The sequence below is a fragment of the Chenopodium album genome, chromosome 8 (assembly GCF_948465745.1).
Source record: "Chenopodium album chromosome 8, dcCheAlbu1.1, whole genome shotgun sequence".
Taxonomy (NCBI): domain Eukaryota; kingdom Viridiplantae; phylum Streptophyta; class Magnoliopsida; order Caryophyllales; family Amaranthaceae; genus Chenopodium; species Chenopodium album.
Genome location: NC_137841.1, coordinates 43,150,411 through 43,166,830, shown reverse-complemented (window position 1 = coordinate 43,166,830; position 16,420 = coordinate 43,150,411). Strand labels below are relative to the sequence as shown.

Below are 16,420 nucleotides of genomic sequence, written 5' to 3'. Positions count from 1 at the left end.
TTAAGGAATTTGAATATTGCGCACTTGTCTCAGACAAGTGAGAGATTGAAGGAGTTATGTCTTCGATAAGTGCAATTACTAGATATATCAAGGATCACCATTATGGAGATAATTAGTTCATGTTATAAGGTCGTCAATGTTTGGTCCTAGATATGACAATTGATCTTTGGGCTAGCTTAATGGTCCAAAGCCTTATAGAATGGATCCTACAAGGTCACACATAAGAGTATTGGGTTAAACAAGTTAGAGGCCCATTATTGGGCCTCACGAGTTCATGACATACCATGTTGATAATTGGGCTTGGATAGTTAGAAGAGTCTAATGGGTTTTGGACTTGACATGGTTTTATTTCTAGATATGATCTATAAATATAAACCATGCCTAGGGTTGCATGACACAACAATTGACATACAGTGAATTGTCATACAAGCAACCAAGTTTCCCAAAAACCCTAACTTTCTCTCTCCCTACTCGGCCCTCTCTCTCTCCTCCCTGTCCGTACGGCCCTCCTCCCCGGGTGACACGTGTGGTGGCCCGTGGGTGGTGTTGTGGTGTGTTTGTGGCTCAAATCTCCGTTGAAGGTTGATTGAAGTATTCAGTCACAACTAACTAGCATTAGTGGCCTGGAGGTTTAATTCATGCTCGTGGACTAATTAGAGGAATCACGCTTGGGGTTCTTTATCTCCCATTGTTCTTGATCGATCGCACGTGGAATCACGCTTCAAAGGTACGATTATATGTTCTTTATGTGTTATGCATTAGATCTTGGGATTAGGTACTGTATGAATATGATTCATGTTTTTCCGCTGCGTAGTACCTATAATTCCCCACACGCCTGACCATGATGCGGCCGCGCGGCCTAGTAGCGCGGGCGCGCCTCTTATGGGTGTGGGCGCGCCTCTCAAGGTCTCTGTTCCATACCCATTTTTGCGCGGCCGCGCTCCCCCTGAGTAGTTGGCCGCGCCTGTACAGGTCTATTTTGGACGATCTAACTAATTTCTCTTTGTTACTTTTACTATATATAGACTTTCCTTCTATTTTTAGAGTAAGTTTTGAAGTTCTTTTAGAAGAGAATTAGAATAGAAATTTTAGATCAATTTGTAGAGAGATAAACTCTAGGCTGTATAGAGAGAAGTTCTTGATTGATGATTCTAAGCATTTTCTCCATTGATTTAAAGCAAGTTTGTAAGGATTTCTTTACTTTAATGTAATCTTTAGCTTTTGATTTCAATTGTTTTGTTGATTGATCAAGTTTGATTGAATTTGTGATTGAATTTGTTTGAATAATATGATGATGATGAATTTGTTGTTTAGCTTAGTTTTGATCTTGATTTCCATGGATTGTGAGTAGTTTTCTTACTAGGGGAATGGTGAAGCATATATGAGTAATGGATTGATGCTAATTGGAAGAAATTGATGGAATTGATGTAGTGATTAAATTGGTTAATTGATTAAGTGCATGTGTGTTATTAGTTGAAGACTAGATAACTTTGATAGTTGCACTAGATTTCATTGCAAGTTCACATTGATAAAAACAATTGATTTGTGGCTTGAATTTGTCGATTGACTTGGTTTACGAAGTTCATAGCTAGAGTCTCTCGTAGTTGGCGCTAGTTTGACCTCTAGGAGATTAGCCTACCATATTCTCTTGATTGCTTAATTGATTTTCCCTTGCAACACTCCACTTAGTTAATTCCAATCCCGATTAGTTGTATCCATTGCAAGTATATGTGGATCTTAAACCCTAGTGTTTGATATATTTTATTTCATCTTGATTGTTTGATTGTCTTAGAATATACACACCTTACTTCATTACTTCGAAATAGCTTAGCTTTAGCATTAGCATTCACCTCCTATTCCTAGTGGTTCGACCCTCGACTTACTCCTATGCTAGTTATAAGGGTGTGTTGAGTGATTACAAATTTTATTTGGCCTAGGGAAGATTAGTCCAATTACCTAGTCTCAATCCTTGTTCAAAAACGGCGCTATTTTCAGGGAATGGCATAGTTGTTTGCTATTGTTATAGAATCTATTTCACCTAATTTAAAAAATACAAAAAGATTTTTCTCCTTAGGCTGGATTTGTAGCTGTGCTATTGATATTTGATTTAAGTTTTTGTATGCGTAGGATAAGAGGAAGGACTCTAGTGCCATTGGATCCGGAAATTGAGGGAACAATAACAAGGATAAGGATTGCTAATCGTTCTTCAAGTCCAAGCTCTCCAAGAGAGTTAATTCATCAAGAAAGAGAAGAGGAGGATCGAGGAAGCATGGGAGCTAATCCAAGAGTTGCTTTGAAGGATTTGGGAACTCCTGGTGCTTATAGATTTAAGAGTGGCATATCTCCACCAACAACTTCTGCCAATGACTTTGAGATAAGGCCGACAATGATAACAATGATTGAACAAAGGCAATTTAGTGGTGCCAAGCATGAAAGCCCGCTAAACCATCTCAAAGAGTTTGAGAAGTATTATAATACCATTAATGTCAATGGAGTTTCTCAATAATTCATAAGGCTCAAGCTATTTCCATTTTCCCCAATCGGAAGGGCTTTGGAATGGTTAGACAAGGAAGTAAAACCTAATTCCATGAGAACATGGGATGAGGTCACTAAGGAGTTTCTTCCCGTTTCTATCCTCAAAAGAAGACCACCAAGGTAAGAACTCTAATCCCAAGTTTCAAGAAAAATCCTAGTGAGAGTTTGTATGAGGCATGTGAAAGATACAAGGAGTTTCAACGAGAATGTCCTCATCATATGGAATTCCGACTTACCAAATCATACAAATTTTCTATGGAGGATTGATCCCCCAAGGGAAGTCGTATCTTGATGTCGGAGCCGGAGGCCCGATTATGAACAAGACCCAAGAAGAGGTTGTAGACATAATTAAGGATGTATTTTATCACTACATGGATTGGCAAGAGGGAGAGAGAGAGAGTCTATAAGCAAGAGTGGCTCAACGGTTTATTCGGTGATCATCTCAATGCAATCAATAACTTGTGTTCCTAAATCTCAAACTTAGGGAACGAGATGAAATTGATAAAAGCCAAGATAGAGAGTGCCTCTTTGTTTGCACCAAGTCTTCCCTCCTACATAAAAGGGAGAGGTACACCTTCTAACTCTACTCCTCTTTCTACCTCAAGTAATATGCCAAGTGGTTGTGTCTTTTGTGATGTTTGTGGGTCTTATGACCACGACTCTTCTAATTTTCCAAATGCTTTTGAAAATTGTGATGATGTTGAAAACAATGATTGTGAGCAAGTGAATTTTGTTCCCAATAATAACAATGGATAAAGATTTGATGGTCCAAGGAATTTCGAGAATAGGAATATTCATCACCAACAAGGTAGTTTTGATAACTGCAACAATGGTGGTTATAGGAACCAAGGAAATCAAGGTTTCCGTGGTAACTATAACAATCAAGGTTATAGTAACTAAAACCAAAGCCAAGGGTATGGAAATCAAGGCCAATCTCATGGTTTTGGTGGCCAACACCAAAATTTTGGCAACAATCAAGGCCGAGGTAATTGGAACAATCAAAATAGGGGAAATTTTCAAAACAACAACCAAAGGGGACCCCCACTCGGATTTGCTCCAAGACCTCAAGGCGATGGTGATAATTCTTATGCTCAACCCCCATCTTCCAAGACTACCTTAGAGGAGATCATCGAGAACCAAACCAAGATTTTAAACACTTACATGTCGGTGAGTGATAACAAGTTTAATGAGATGATGACACACAACAAGATGCTTGAAACCCAAATCACTCAACTAGCTAAACTTTGAAAGATTGTGCTAGCCCCTCTTCATTACCTTCTCAAGTAGTTGATCTTAAGAAACTCGTTTATTCTATCAGCACAAGGAGTGGAAAAGTGCTTGAAGAGAGAGTTTCTAGGAATAGTCAGGAGGATGAGAAGAAGAGTGATTCAAGTGAGGAAAAAGAGAAAGATGTGTCAAAGAGTGTTAGTAAAGAGGAAGTCCATGAGAAAAAGAAGAGTGTTGAGAGAGTGAAAGAGGAAGTGAGAAAATCCGACCTTCCATGTCCCCAAAAGTTTATGTGGAACAAACTAGATGAATAATTTGGGAGATTCCCTGACATGTTAAGGGAGGTCTATCTTTCTATCCCTCTTACCGAAGCTATGACCCAAATGCCTAGATATTCCAAATTCCTTAAGGATATCTTGAGTGGCAAGAGAGAGTGCAATGAGATAGATTTGGTAGAGCTTAGTGAGTGTTTTAGTGTCTTGATTCACAATGACCTACCAAAGAAGATGAAAGATCCGGGTAATTTCTCCATTCCTTGCAAAATCAAGAGTAAGTTGTTTGACAATGCATTGTGTGACTTAGGTACTAGTGTTAGCATTATGCCTTACTCGGTGTTTAAGAATCTTAATCTAGGAGAAAATCTTCCTACGAACATGACCTTGAAATTGGCCGATAGACCCATTAAGTTCCCAAAAGGAAGAGTTGAGGATGTTCCCCTTAAGTTAGGTGGTTTCACAATTCCCGTAGATTTTATTGTGCTAGAAATCAAAGAGGATGACCACATCCCAATTATTCTAGGGAGACCGTTCTTAGCTACCTCGGGAGCTTTAATAGATGTTAGGGGAGGCCGTATCACTTTGGGAGTTGGTAATGAAAAAGAAAGTTTTAAGTTAAAACCGATGCATGGATCCTTGTCTTTTGTGAAAGGAATTATGAATGATAATACCCTTCGTTCATTGGATAATGTGTGTGTGATTAATTCTTCAACTAACGGTGTTCATGAGATTTTTGATAATGTGCTTGTGAGTTTTGATTGCATGAAAGTTAGTGAAGAGAAAAAGAAGCTTTCGAAGGCTATGGACGAAGAGGTTATTGACATTCTGCATTGGTTTGAGCTTTGTTCTGAAGAGGAGGAGGATGGTTCCAAGGAAGTGGATGGTGTTAAACCGTCTACAAGAAGGAACAAGGCCAAGAAGAAGGCAAGGGCTTCTAAGAAGAAGCGAATGAGATTTAAGTGGAAGCATGAGAAAGTTGTTTTTGAAGTTCAAGCAAATGAAGTTTCATCAAGCAACAATGAAGAGTTACTAAAAATTGAAGAGAAATTTATACCTTCCACCACTTTGAATTTGGGATGTTCAATTTTAGATATCCGATCCGAAAATTCGAATAATCCGAAAATTCGAATATCCGAAATTTTCGGATCGGAGAAATTGCGATCCGAATCCGATCCGAAATTTTCGGATATCCGAATTTTCGAATATGATATCCGGATATTCGGATTGGATAGTCGGATATTCGGATCGGATAGTCGGGTTTACAGATCGGGTAGTTATTTTCGGACAAAATTCGATCCGAAAATCCGAATGTTTTTCGGATATCCGATCTGAAATATCCGAAACCTTAAAAACCGGATCGGATATCCGAAATTTCGGATCGGATCATCGGATTTTCGGATCGGATATATCGGACCGGATATTTTTGAACACCCCTATTTTGAATAAGGTGGTGTCCTTTGAACCTCCATGATTTGTAGGAAGGGTCGAGCTTAGGACCATAAGCAAGCGCTTCCCGGGAGGCAACCCGGAGATTCCTAACTTTTTCTTTTGATTTCTATTTTCTTAATTTTCTTTCTTTTATTTTCCTTTCTTTCACTTATTTTTCTTTTGGATTTATAGGGTGAATTCATGGAAATGGATTAATTCAAATGAGAACGAGCAATGGAAAGGTGTTTTGCGATTTTTGATGTTATTATGTTCGATTTTATCGAATTTTGAGGTAAAGGGTAAGAAATTTTAGTGAGGTAAGATAGGGAAAATTGTGCTAAAATTTAAAGTAAGTTTGAACTTGGTGGGTTCATTGTGGTGCTAGCATTATTTTGGGATGTTGAGCCCACTGTCAACATGTTTAGGAACTGCCATATTTGGTGGGTTCAATAGCCCCGAGATTATATTGAGCGAAGAGCCCACACGTAAATGCACCAAAGAAGCAAGAAGAATGAAATCCTAACTGTCGTGGGCGCTCCAGGGGAGGGCGCGGCCGCGTGGGTGCTCACCCTTGCAGCAGCCGTGCATTATCTTCTTCTTTCCCCTTTCTTTTCCTCATTTCTCCTTCTTCCCTATCACACTCGAGCGCACTTTTTCACATTCACTCATAAACCGCACAAACCCTAATTCACTCTTATCAAATTTCATCACATAATCAACAAAATTTTCATAAAAAATTATCAAATCTTCCTACATTTTCATCATTTTCAACAAAGAATACACTACTTCCATCCATTTAAATCTCCAATCTCTCTCATCTATTGTTGCAGCAATTTGGGGTTTTTTGATTTTGAGAGAATTGGTGGCCAAAACTTGTTCAATCTTGCTCCTTGTATTGTATAATCATCTTCTTTTACTCTTAATTGCATTATTATATCATATAGTTGCAAGTATTAGATGGTTCATGGTTGTGAATAGTAGTAGTATGAATTTTGGTGATTTTGATGATTGATATTGAATTTTTATGATTTTTTATGTTGTTTGTTGATTGTTATTGCCTCACATTGTGTTGTTTGATGTTTTTGTAGCTAATTTGAGCATATTTGTTGAGAATTGGTGAAGTCGGATTTTTGGTAGTTTGGTAGCATGATATTGGCTTGATGAGCATTGGTTTTTGGTTACATTGTGATTGATGATTGATTGGGAAGCAATTGTTGATTTGAATTGGTGGTGATTGTGTAAATTTAAGATTGTTTGACTTTGGTAGTGTAGACACCCATTTGTGTCTCCCCAAAAAACCAAACCCGGTGATGAGTACCTTTCACGTCGAATCATAATTGAATGAAGTGAAAGTGTGGAAAGTCTAGTGTTGCGGATAGTTTTAATTTCTTTTCTTTTCTCTCTGTTTTTGAAAACCTATTTTAAGAAAACAGCCAATGCAGTTTTGTTGGTTCATAGCAAGGGTCCAATAATGGTGTAGTTGGATGGGGCTTGAAAAGATCTTTCCAATGATATATTATAAGCCCAATTATGATTAATGAGGAAGTTATGGCCAAATTACTAAATTGGGCCCAGTTTGAGCCTTATATGCGGCCTAATGATCTAGATGAGGGCCTAATATGGATTTATCATTCCTAATGCAATTAGGAGTGGTTTTAGTCTTCTAGATTCTTCTAGAAGGTTCTTTTCATTCCTAATTCAATTAGCATTGATAAATTGACTTTTGTTGAGTTTTTGGAATTTTAACCTGAATATAAGGGTGTTTTTGAGGAAAATACGATTTTATCCTCCTGTACGGATAAATTTTATTTGAATTTAGAAAACGCGTAAAAAATTAAATAGCGCCTAATGCTAGACATTAGCGCCAGGCGCTAAGCCTGGCGCTAATGTCAGCGTCTGGCGCTAACTTCGTTTTTTCACGTTGAAACTCTAGTTTGTTTTTCTATCTTTTTGGCTGATTTTCTTTATAAATAGCCTCCTAAAAACTTCGTTTTTCATCAACATTAACAATCATCAATTATCATCAATTCTCAAGAATTCTCTAATTCTCTTCTCTCTCGAAGCTAAAGCTTTCTTTATTTTTTTCTAAACCAACCCTTTTTACATACAAAATTCCGCATTCACAAGACTTAGAAACACCTAGCATAGTTCGAAGTTGCCTTCACCCTAGACGTGAAAGGTTTGATATTTCTGAGGGTTTGGTCTCAAATCTCTATTTTAATTATTAAATTTAATTGTTTTAATTTATTATTTTCCTTGAAGTTACTAACGTGTGTATTTTGTTATTAAAAAAAAAATACGAGGCATCCAAGTAAGTGCTTTAATGGTTTTTATTGATATAGAAATCATGCTTAGGTTGTTATTATGATTCCTAGCGTCATGTTAGGGTGTTTTGATCTTCCTAGCATCATGTTTAGGGTAACAACTAAAAAATGCTAATATCAAAGTATGATTAAAAGTATGATGCCTTTTATATTCTTTCCTAATATTCATGTTAGTATCATGTTAGGGTTAAATATTTGATTTTTATTGCTTAGTGACATGCTAGGGTTTGTTATTAATCTTGTTAGTATCATGCCTAGGATCTTAGTATTATGCTTTAATATGATCATGATAATTATTATAATTTTTATGATTATTTATTATGTTGCTTGATTATATTTTATTGTTATTGCTTGATCACGCCTTTTATGCATGTTTAAAAGGAATTGGTACTTGTAATCACGCTTAATAAGATAATTAATAATCTTGTTTAGGGTTAATTTGATTATAATTCAAGTGATCGCCAATCATAGTTTTATTTGTGCATTAATATTCAACCAACATAGATAAACAGGTTTAGGGTTAATCCTATTGATTGCATGTTAGTCAGAAAGCGCACATGAATACAATCAGAATAAAGTAGAGGCCTATTATTAGGGCAGGTTCAATCTCTTTTAGGTTGGATTTTTACCTTCATCCCCGAACTACTAGTCATGGTTCCAGACCTATTGGAGTTGACGATCTCCTAGATCGTTAAGGGGTGTAACCTTCACCTCGTGAACGGTTTACAAGTTCCTAATACTTTTTGGCGACTCTTTTGCTCTATGTTCTTTCCCTTTGGACGCCATCGTACTTTAGTGTATGGTCTCAGTGGCGTTCAACCTAGGGATAATGCCTGAAATATTCCCTACAGTTTTTTGCGACTCCGTTGGGGAGGATTTCTATTTTGATTCCTGAAATTTATTTCGGCAATGATTTAGAATGAGTTGATGAGACTCGAAAAGTTCTAAGTAATTCATGTGCGTAATGTTGATTAACATTATTGTCATATGCATAAAAAAGATCTCATTGGAAAGACCATCCTTAATGAGTTAAAACATAGGATTTTTACGCGTAGGAAATTTGAGGAATATCTTTTACAACTAGGATCAAAATAATGCTGCGCGAAACATGAAAATTTTATCAAGCACAGAAAGCTGTTGAGGCATGTAGGAACTAGCGTCAGCGAACAAAGACTAGCGCCAACTTTTTGACGTTAGCGCCAGGCGACAACTTCTGTCGCCAGGCGCTAAAGCCAAAAGGTGGCGCTGGACTCTGTTTGCTGGTGCCAAGTTCTTCCAATACCGAGCTAAAAATATGCGTTCTAATTTTGACCAGTTTTTAGCACTGTTTGCTCGATCCTACTTCCTGATTGAGTTTTTCTCACTTTTCTGAAACCCATATGTGTTCTACATATGGACATAACCCTCTGGGAATTCATGCTTCATCTACCTGATTGAACGCTCTGAGCAACAAAGGGTACATCTGAGAATGTTGAAGTCACCAAACCATGGAAGCGACTTTTTCTAAAATCGCGGTGTCCCATCCACTCGCGCCAACCCTTCACAGTTAGGCTTCCGTGCGGTGTTTTCGGATAATTAACCGTGGACCCTCTATTGACTAACCCATATCCCGAACTTTAGAGAACTAGAGCCATGGTTAGGTTGCAAACTCATTGCATCATGTTGTGCCTACTTGACTAATTGTGCATTATTGGTTGTGCATAATCTATGTGTTTTTCCTAACCGTTTGTTTGACTTGTGCTAAGATTAAATAAATTGATTTATGACTAAAAGAATTTTGCCTAATTAATTAATTAATTTGAGTAAATAAAGTTTAATAATTTAATCCGAATTGACTTAGTACGAATTTAAGCATACCCTGTAGAGTAATAATACCGAAAGCAGTTCCAGATCGACGTTCCAGCATTGGCGCCAAGATTTGAACTGCAGAGCCACTCTGTGGAGCGTAGCGCCTGGCGACAGTCCTGTCGTCTGGCGCTACACTACAAAGAGAGGTGCTAGTCCTGTCGTTTTGGCGACAGTTCGGTTTATCGCTCTAGTTATCACTTTAAGTCTAATTGAGCAGTTTTTGTAGTTGATTTAGTTAATTTTTACTGGTAATTATACCTTGTCAAGTCATTAATCGAGTCTAAGCACTAAGTCCCATGGTCTAACACAAGAGTCAAAGCATGTCACTTACACTCACCATATAAAGCACACACTAATGTACATTTTGACCATGTCTAAGGGAGTCTTGTACGCGCGTACTTTCCGTCATTTTTTTTAGGGGGTAAGTCGGATATTAATCCTCCAAATAAAGCAACTTGTTTGAACCCTATACTTAACTCCAAAAAATATGCACCTTTTTTTTTTTTTTTTGCTTTTTCTCTTTCAAATCGTAAAGTCAAGGTCAATTTGAGTCAAATAATTAAAACAAAAATGGTTTAATTTTCAGCGCGTGGTCAAGAAAGGAAGGGCGTTTGATCAAAGACAACCTTTTTATCCATGTCCAACTTTTCGACAAACCCATTGCTCGTTAGAGGAAAGATAAGACAATAATGGAAACACAAGAGGAAGTCAATGAGCTAAGCAACCAACTGATTACTGTGACTGAGGAATTAAAGATTCTAACCCTCAAAATTGATGATCTTGTGAAACAACAACAGATGGATCTCATGAAAGAGAGTCTGAGCAAACTGTCTAGTGACTACAAGTTTTAAGGGATTAGCTCACAAGGGGTCTCGGTGGACAAGGATGTTCTTCCGCAGAAGTTCAATGCCAACGATATCCCGATTTTTTTTTTTTTTTGGTAAATAAAGAATTTTATTACCAAAAGTAAAGAGTTACTACCCATAAAAGTAGCAACTACAAGAAATGAAAGTTCAGTACATGCCCTTTGGGCCAAAGAAGCAACAAAACCAAAGCCCGAAGGCAATATAAAGACGACAACTACGGAACCTCTAACTAACAAAGGGAGAGGAAACCGAAGCTACAACCAAAAGTGGGTAATAAACCCAAACATCCAAAGATTACAAATAAGGTGAGTATAAAAAGCATTGGCTTAGCTTGAAAGCATACACCATCCACCTGCATCATCATAAAACACAGCTTGATAAAAATCCCCCAGTCAGCCTACCAGGACAGAACAACAACATGCACGCAGTACAATCCAGGACAAAAGATCGCATCCATGAACCATCAACCAGCATCACAAACATAAGGAAGCTCAAGCAAGACAGAGAAGCACAAGATGTCACGATAAAGTAAATCAACAGCTAGCACAATGGAAGAGGCAAAAGAAGGAGTCCTGGAAGAACCAGCAAACAAGGTAGCAATAGGAATATCACCCACCATACAATCCAGGCCATCAACTAGTACCTCATACTAGGAGGCAACACTAAAAATAGGGCCTCAACTTACTACACACCAAGCAAGCTAGAATAACCATGACTCACCCATGACAACCAACTTCCACCACACCAAAACAACAACAAAGAATACACCACCACCAGCATCACCATAAAACAGCTTGATAACACCCCATAGTCATCCTGCCAGGATAATGAGTATTAAAATCAAGCTGACAACCCTTACTTTCATTTAAGAGCCTTCGAAACAATAATGAGTATTAAGTGTATCGACAAGAAGGTATTTCCCTCTTTGTTCTCACTATCTCTCGAAATCGTTTGCCAACAATGGTTTTTTTCACTTGATAAAGAAAGAACCTCTACTTGGGAGTCCATAGTAAATGCTTTCATTGATAGATACAAATGCAATATTCAAGTTGAGACAGACTATAGGGAACTTGAAATCCTAAAGCAGAAAGAGAATGAAGGTTTCACCTCTTTCTTTAACAAATGGAGAGAAACCTCAGCTAAGATGATTGAGGTGCCAAGTGATAAAGAGTTCGTAAGGTTATTCATAAAAAAATTCAAGTAAAGTACTCCAAGCATCTCAAATACCAGAATAATCTCCATACCTTAAATGCCGTCTATGACATTGGAATTAATATTGAAGACGGCCTGGCTAAGTTGAAAGCTGCTAACAATAACTCTAACAGTGGCTGGAAAGGCAAGAAGAACGATAATCCTTCTTCTTCCAAAACCACCCACTCAAATAATGTTAGTACCTTTAACTTAAGTGAAGTCCTTGCTATGAATAATCAAGGACAAAAGCAACCATTTAGGAGGAACTTTACTCCTATTGGTATGAGTTATGATACCGCATTTGACCGATTTAATGCAAAAGGTCTTATAACTCCTATTAGACCATTTGAGGACCCACCAGTCAAGAAGAGGATGGCTAGGTGGAACTCCAATGCACATTGCAAGTATCACCAAGGTAGGGGCCATCTTACCAAGAACTGTTAGAAGCTTAAGGAAGCTATCCAAGACTTAATTGACAATAAAAAGCTACCATTGCCTCCTGCCAGTAAGAAGCCAAGTACTGATAATGCGCCTCTCGCTCACTCCTTGGCCATCTCTGATGAGGTAAACGAGGTTGATCCCTAATCTCTCATCTAACCTATCTAAGAAATCCATGCTATCGAAGAAGAGGAGGAGATCTTTTTCGATGACGTGGATAACCTTCCAGAATTAGCAAGTAAAGAGGACATACAATTGCTTACACTATCCATGTTGAAAGGATCAAACTTGCTACGTGAAGCCCTCGAAGTTGTGAAGAAACTTCAAAAAAAGTATGACGAGGTTCCACCCTCGAAAAATAAACCTAGGAAAGAGTTCACACCCATGGGAATGACCTATAATGCCATCTTTGATCGTCTCCATGATCAAGGATTAATCAAACCTATTGGCCCAACTGAGGATCCCACACCAGTAAAGCGATCTTCAAAATGGGATTCCAAATCCCACTGCAAGTACCATCGAGGGAATGGTCATACCACGAATGAATGTTACAGGTTTCGAAACCTCATTCAAGATCTCATGGAAGCGAATAAGATTCCACTGCCTCTAGCTAGCGAGGAAACGAAGAAACACTTTTCTTTGCAAGTAATCGATAAACCCAAGAAGAGTAATAGACTCTACACTCTAATTGGGATTATATGCTCAATGATGAGTGGCATTTATGCCACTCTTTTATCCTTTTTCTCTAAGGATTCTCCCCTCATTGGCACTTGTTTGGCCCTTTTTCTAAGCATTTTTACTTAGTTTTGCTTCCTCTTTTCTTTCTCCTTTATCTTCCCTTTTCTTAGTCTTCTCGCTTTGTTCTTATTGTGATTTTCATGCTTATGCTTTGTAGGAACCATTGGGATTTTCAAGAGGAGGAAGCTAAGCTCAAGGGAAGCTGGAGGAAGTATGATTCAGAAGAGGTTCGGCCGAACCTCCTGAAGGTGTGGCCGAACCAAGGTGTGGTCGAACCTGCTCAGTGGTTCGGCCGAACGTTGAGGCAGGGGCAAGATGAAATTTGGCAGTTTTCCAAGAGTGGCCGAACCATAGGAGTTCGACCAGACCAGGATCAGGGAGGTTCGACCGAACCTACCCATGGTTCGGCCGAACTTACCTTGTAGTCCGGCCGAACCTTCCCATTTGTTCGGTCGGACCTCTCCTTTTATCAGCTGGCTCTGTACGGACTATATAAGTCCCATCTTAGAACGTTTTGAAGATTAGATTAACTTAGTTTTAATTTTTATACATTTTTAGCTTAATCTAGAGAGAGAAACACTATTAGTCTTCATTGATAGAGAGAGAAAGTGTGGTTTTCTTCATTGATGAACTTATATTTTGAAGGAGTTTTGTTCAATCCTTTGTAGACCTTCATCTTCAATTAATGAGCAATCTCTTACTCTTTCTATTTACCTTTGTTTTTGATTTTGCTTATTTGCTTTGATTTTTCTTCTTTGCTTATTAATCATGTTGATGCTTATTGATTTGATGATTGATATTGTTTTCAATATGATTTGTGAGTTGTCACCTAGCCAAGGGTGTGGGGATGGTGTAGTTGCTAATTGTTCATGCTTATAATGTCGGGGTTATGTTAATGGTGATTAAAGTCTTTGCATGCTTGATATTATTTGGTCTTTCTTGCAAGTGCACATTGTTAGTTGATCAAAGATGAGTCTTTACTAAAAAGTAACGGAAGTTGACTTAGTTGAGATTCATTACTATTGATAATTCTTTGTTTGCACCTTCTAATATATGGTTCTCATGTGGAAACATAGAGGCTATGTTAGGAAAAACCAATTAACCCCAGAAGGCGGTTAGATTGGACCCCTTTACTTCGGTATTCATGCATGTTTAGTTTACCATTGATATGCTACTTTGTTATTGCATGATCAAGCGTGAACTTCACCTACCCATTTCCCTTGGTGCCTAGCTATATTAATTTTAATCCATTTCGTTCTTAGTTTAACCTTTTAGTTATTCACACTTCTTATTCCGAGATAGCTTAGACCTTAGGTAATGAATGCAGTGCTTAAGCATTTCTCCCTGTGGTTCGACCCCTCTATTTACCCTATACACGTATTAGGTCAGTAGAGCGTTATAAATTCATTTGATTTAGGTGTAGTCGCTCAACGACACGATTATTGCCTTGTCAAATTGGCGCCGTTGCCGGGGAGGCGGTTTCCATCGCTATTTCATTGCTTGTTTGAGACTATCTCATCTTTATTTGTTAGTGTTTGCTACTTTTGTTACTTGTCAGTGCTTACGTTCTTCTTAGCTTTGTTGTATGAACAGAGGACAAACCCGCTCAAGATCTTTGATTCCCATCGATCCAGAGCTAGAGAGGTCTTTGTCCCTACTTCGAAGAGAAGCAAGAGAAAGGAGTAGAAATTCCCACACTCCAACGAGAGGAGTAAGAGAATTAGAAGATACTCCACCCTCTTCACCCTCAAGCGAAGAATTATATAGCCTTAAATCATCTTCGAGTTCAGAAATCAACCCTTTCTCAACCTATAAGTTTGAGAGTAAAGAAGGTTCTAAAATGAAAGAGAATACGCCTTTGAGTCGTCTTGGGGCCCCCGAAGCTTTTAGAGCGCAAAGTGGGATCCTAACTCCTACTACTCAAGCCAACAATTTCGAGATCAAGCCTAATTTGATTGCCTTGATTGAGAGGAAACAATTCTCGGGTAGAAAGTTTGAGAGTCCTCATGAGCACCTAAAAGAGTTTGAGAAATATTGTGACACAATAAAGGCCAATGGAGTGACTCAAGAATACATTCGCCTCAAAATTTTTCCATTTTCGCTAATTGGGAGAGGTCTAGAATGGCTAGAGAAGGAGGTGCCCCCTAATTCTCTCACAACATGGGACCAAGTGACTACGACTTTCTTGAGGAGGTTTTATAACCATAGGAAGACAGCCGAGGCTCGGTCTTTGATTCAAGGTTTTCGCCAAAAGAGTGGTGAGTCTCTAAGTGCGGCATGGGAATGATACAAAGAGCTTCAACGTCAATGCCCACACCATGGGATACCCAAGTATCAACTCAATCACACTTTCTATGGAGGTCTCACACCTCAAGGAAGAACAAGCCTAGACGCCCCGGCCGGTGGTCCAATCATGAACAAAGGAGTGCATGAAGTGGAGAGTATTATAGAGGAGGCCGCAAAGCACTATGATGATTGGTACGAAGGAGAAAGGGATGCTACTTCTAGCAAGGGTGTTTCTGCATTGGAGCAAGCCAACACAATCAACAACCTTTCTACCCAAATCTCCAAAATGACCAAGCAAATGGATGAATTGATGAAAGAAAGGTCCAACCCTCATGGTAATACCTCCCCTTCAACCAAGGGAGGCAATGGTATGGATACTTCCTCCCCCTCTTCTTACAATACAATGCCCCAAGGATGCATGTTTTGTTCTAATTGTGAAACCTATGATCATGATACTTCTCATTGTGTATATGCTTGTGAAGTTCAACCCCCTTCCCATGAACATGATGGTAATATGGAAAATGTCAATGCTATAAATTTTTGCTCCTAGAATGGGAAATGTAGGAAACTTGAGGCCAAACTCCAATCAAATGGGGAATTGGAATCAAGGTGGAAACCGTGGTTGGAACCAAAGTGGTGATGGTTATGATAACCAATGCCATGGTGGGGGAGGTCCTTCCAATTTCAATGGAAGAGGCTACTCTAACCAAAGGGGGTATGGTAATCAAAACCAACAACCTAATTCCCGATACCATGACCATCAAAATCAAAATTTTGGTGACCAAGGTAACATGGGAAATAATCAACAAAGCAATGTTCCTAACCAAGGCACCGGAGGCAATAGGGGCCAATTTGTTTCTAACTATGCCCAAACTAATAGGCCTCCGGGTTTCCATCAACCCCAACTTCCTCCACCTCAACAACCTCTTAAACTTGAAGCCCCTCCAATAGATCCCGTGATGGCTAAATTAGATGCTCTTTTAAAAATGCGTGAGGAAGATCAAAAGAAACATGAAGAGGCTTAAAAACGAACCAATGCTCATATGAAAATGCTTGAGACCCAAATTGCTCAACTTGCATCTAATTCATCCCCTTCTTTTTCTTCTCACATCCCAAGTCAAGGAGTCAACCCAAAACCTTTGTATGCCGTGACAACAAGGAGTGGGAAGGTAGTAGGGAGTGACCCTTTAATTGAGGAAGAACCCCAAGAAGAGGTGGAGTTAGAGAATGAGGGTGAAAAACCCAATGAGCCATTGAGTGTTGA

At 38.7% G+C, this 16,420-nt stretch overlaps 2 non-coding genes across 2 annotated transcripts; both read right to left on the bottom strand.

Moving 5' to 3' along the window:
- Nucleotides 1-2,652: 2,652 nt before the first annotated feature.
- LOC145557142 (small nucleolar RNA R71) lies at nt 2,653-2,759 on the bottom strand. The gene has a single exon (XR_014092198.1). It is a non-coding gene; the product is annotated as a small nucleolar RNA R71 (small nucleolar RNA).
- A 12,330-nt stretch (nt 2,760-15,089) lies between these two features.
- LOC145557092 (small nucleolar RNA R71) lies at nt 15,090-15,195 on the bottom strand. The gene has a single exon (XR_014092166.1). It is a non-coding gene; the product is annotated as a small nucleolar RNA R71 (small nucleolar RNA).
- Between the last annotated feature and the right edge of the window lie 1,225 nt (nt 15,196-16,420).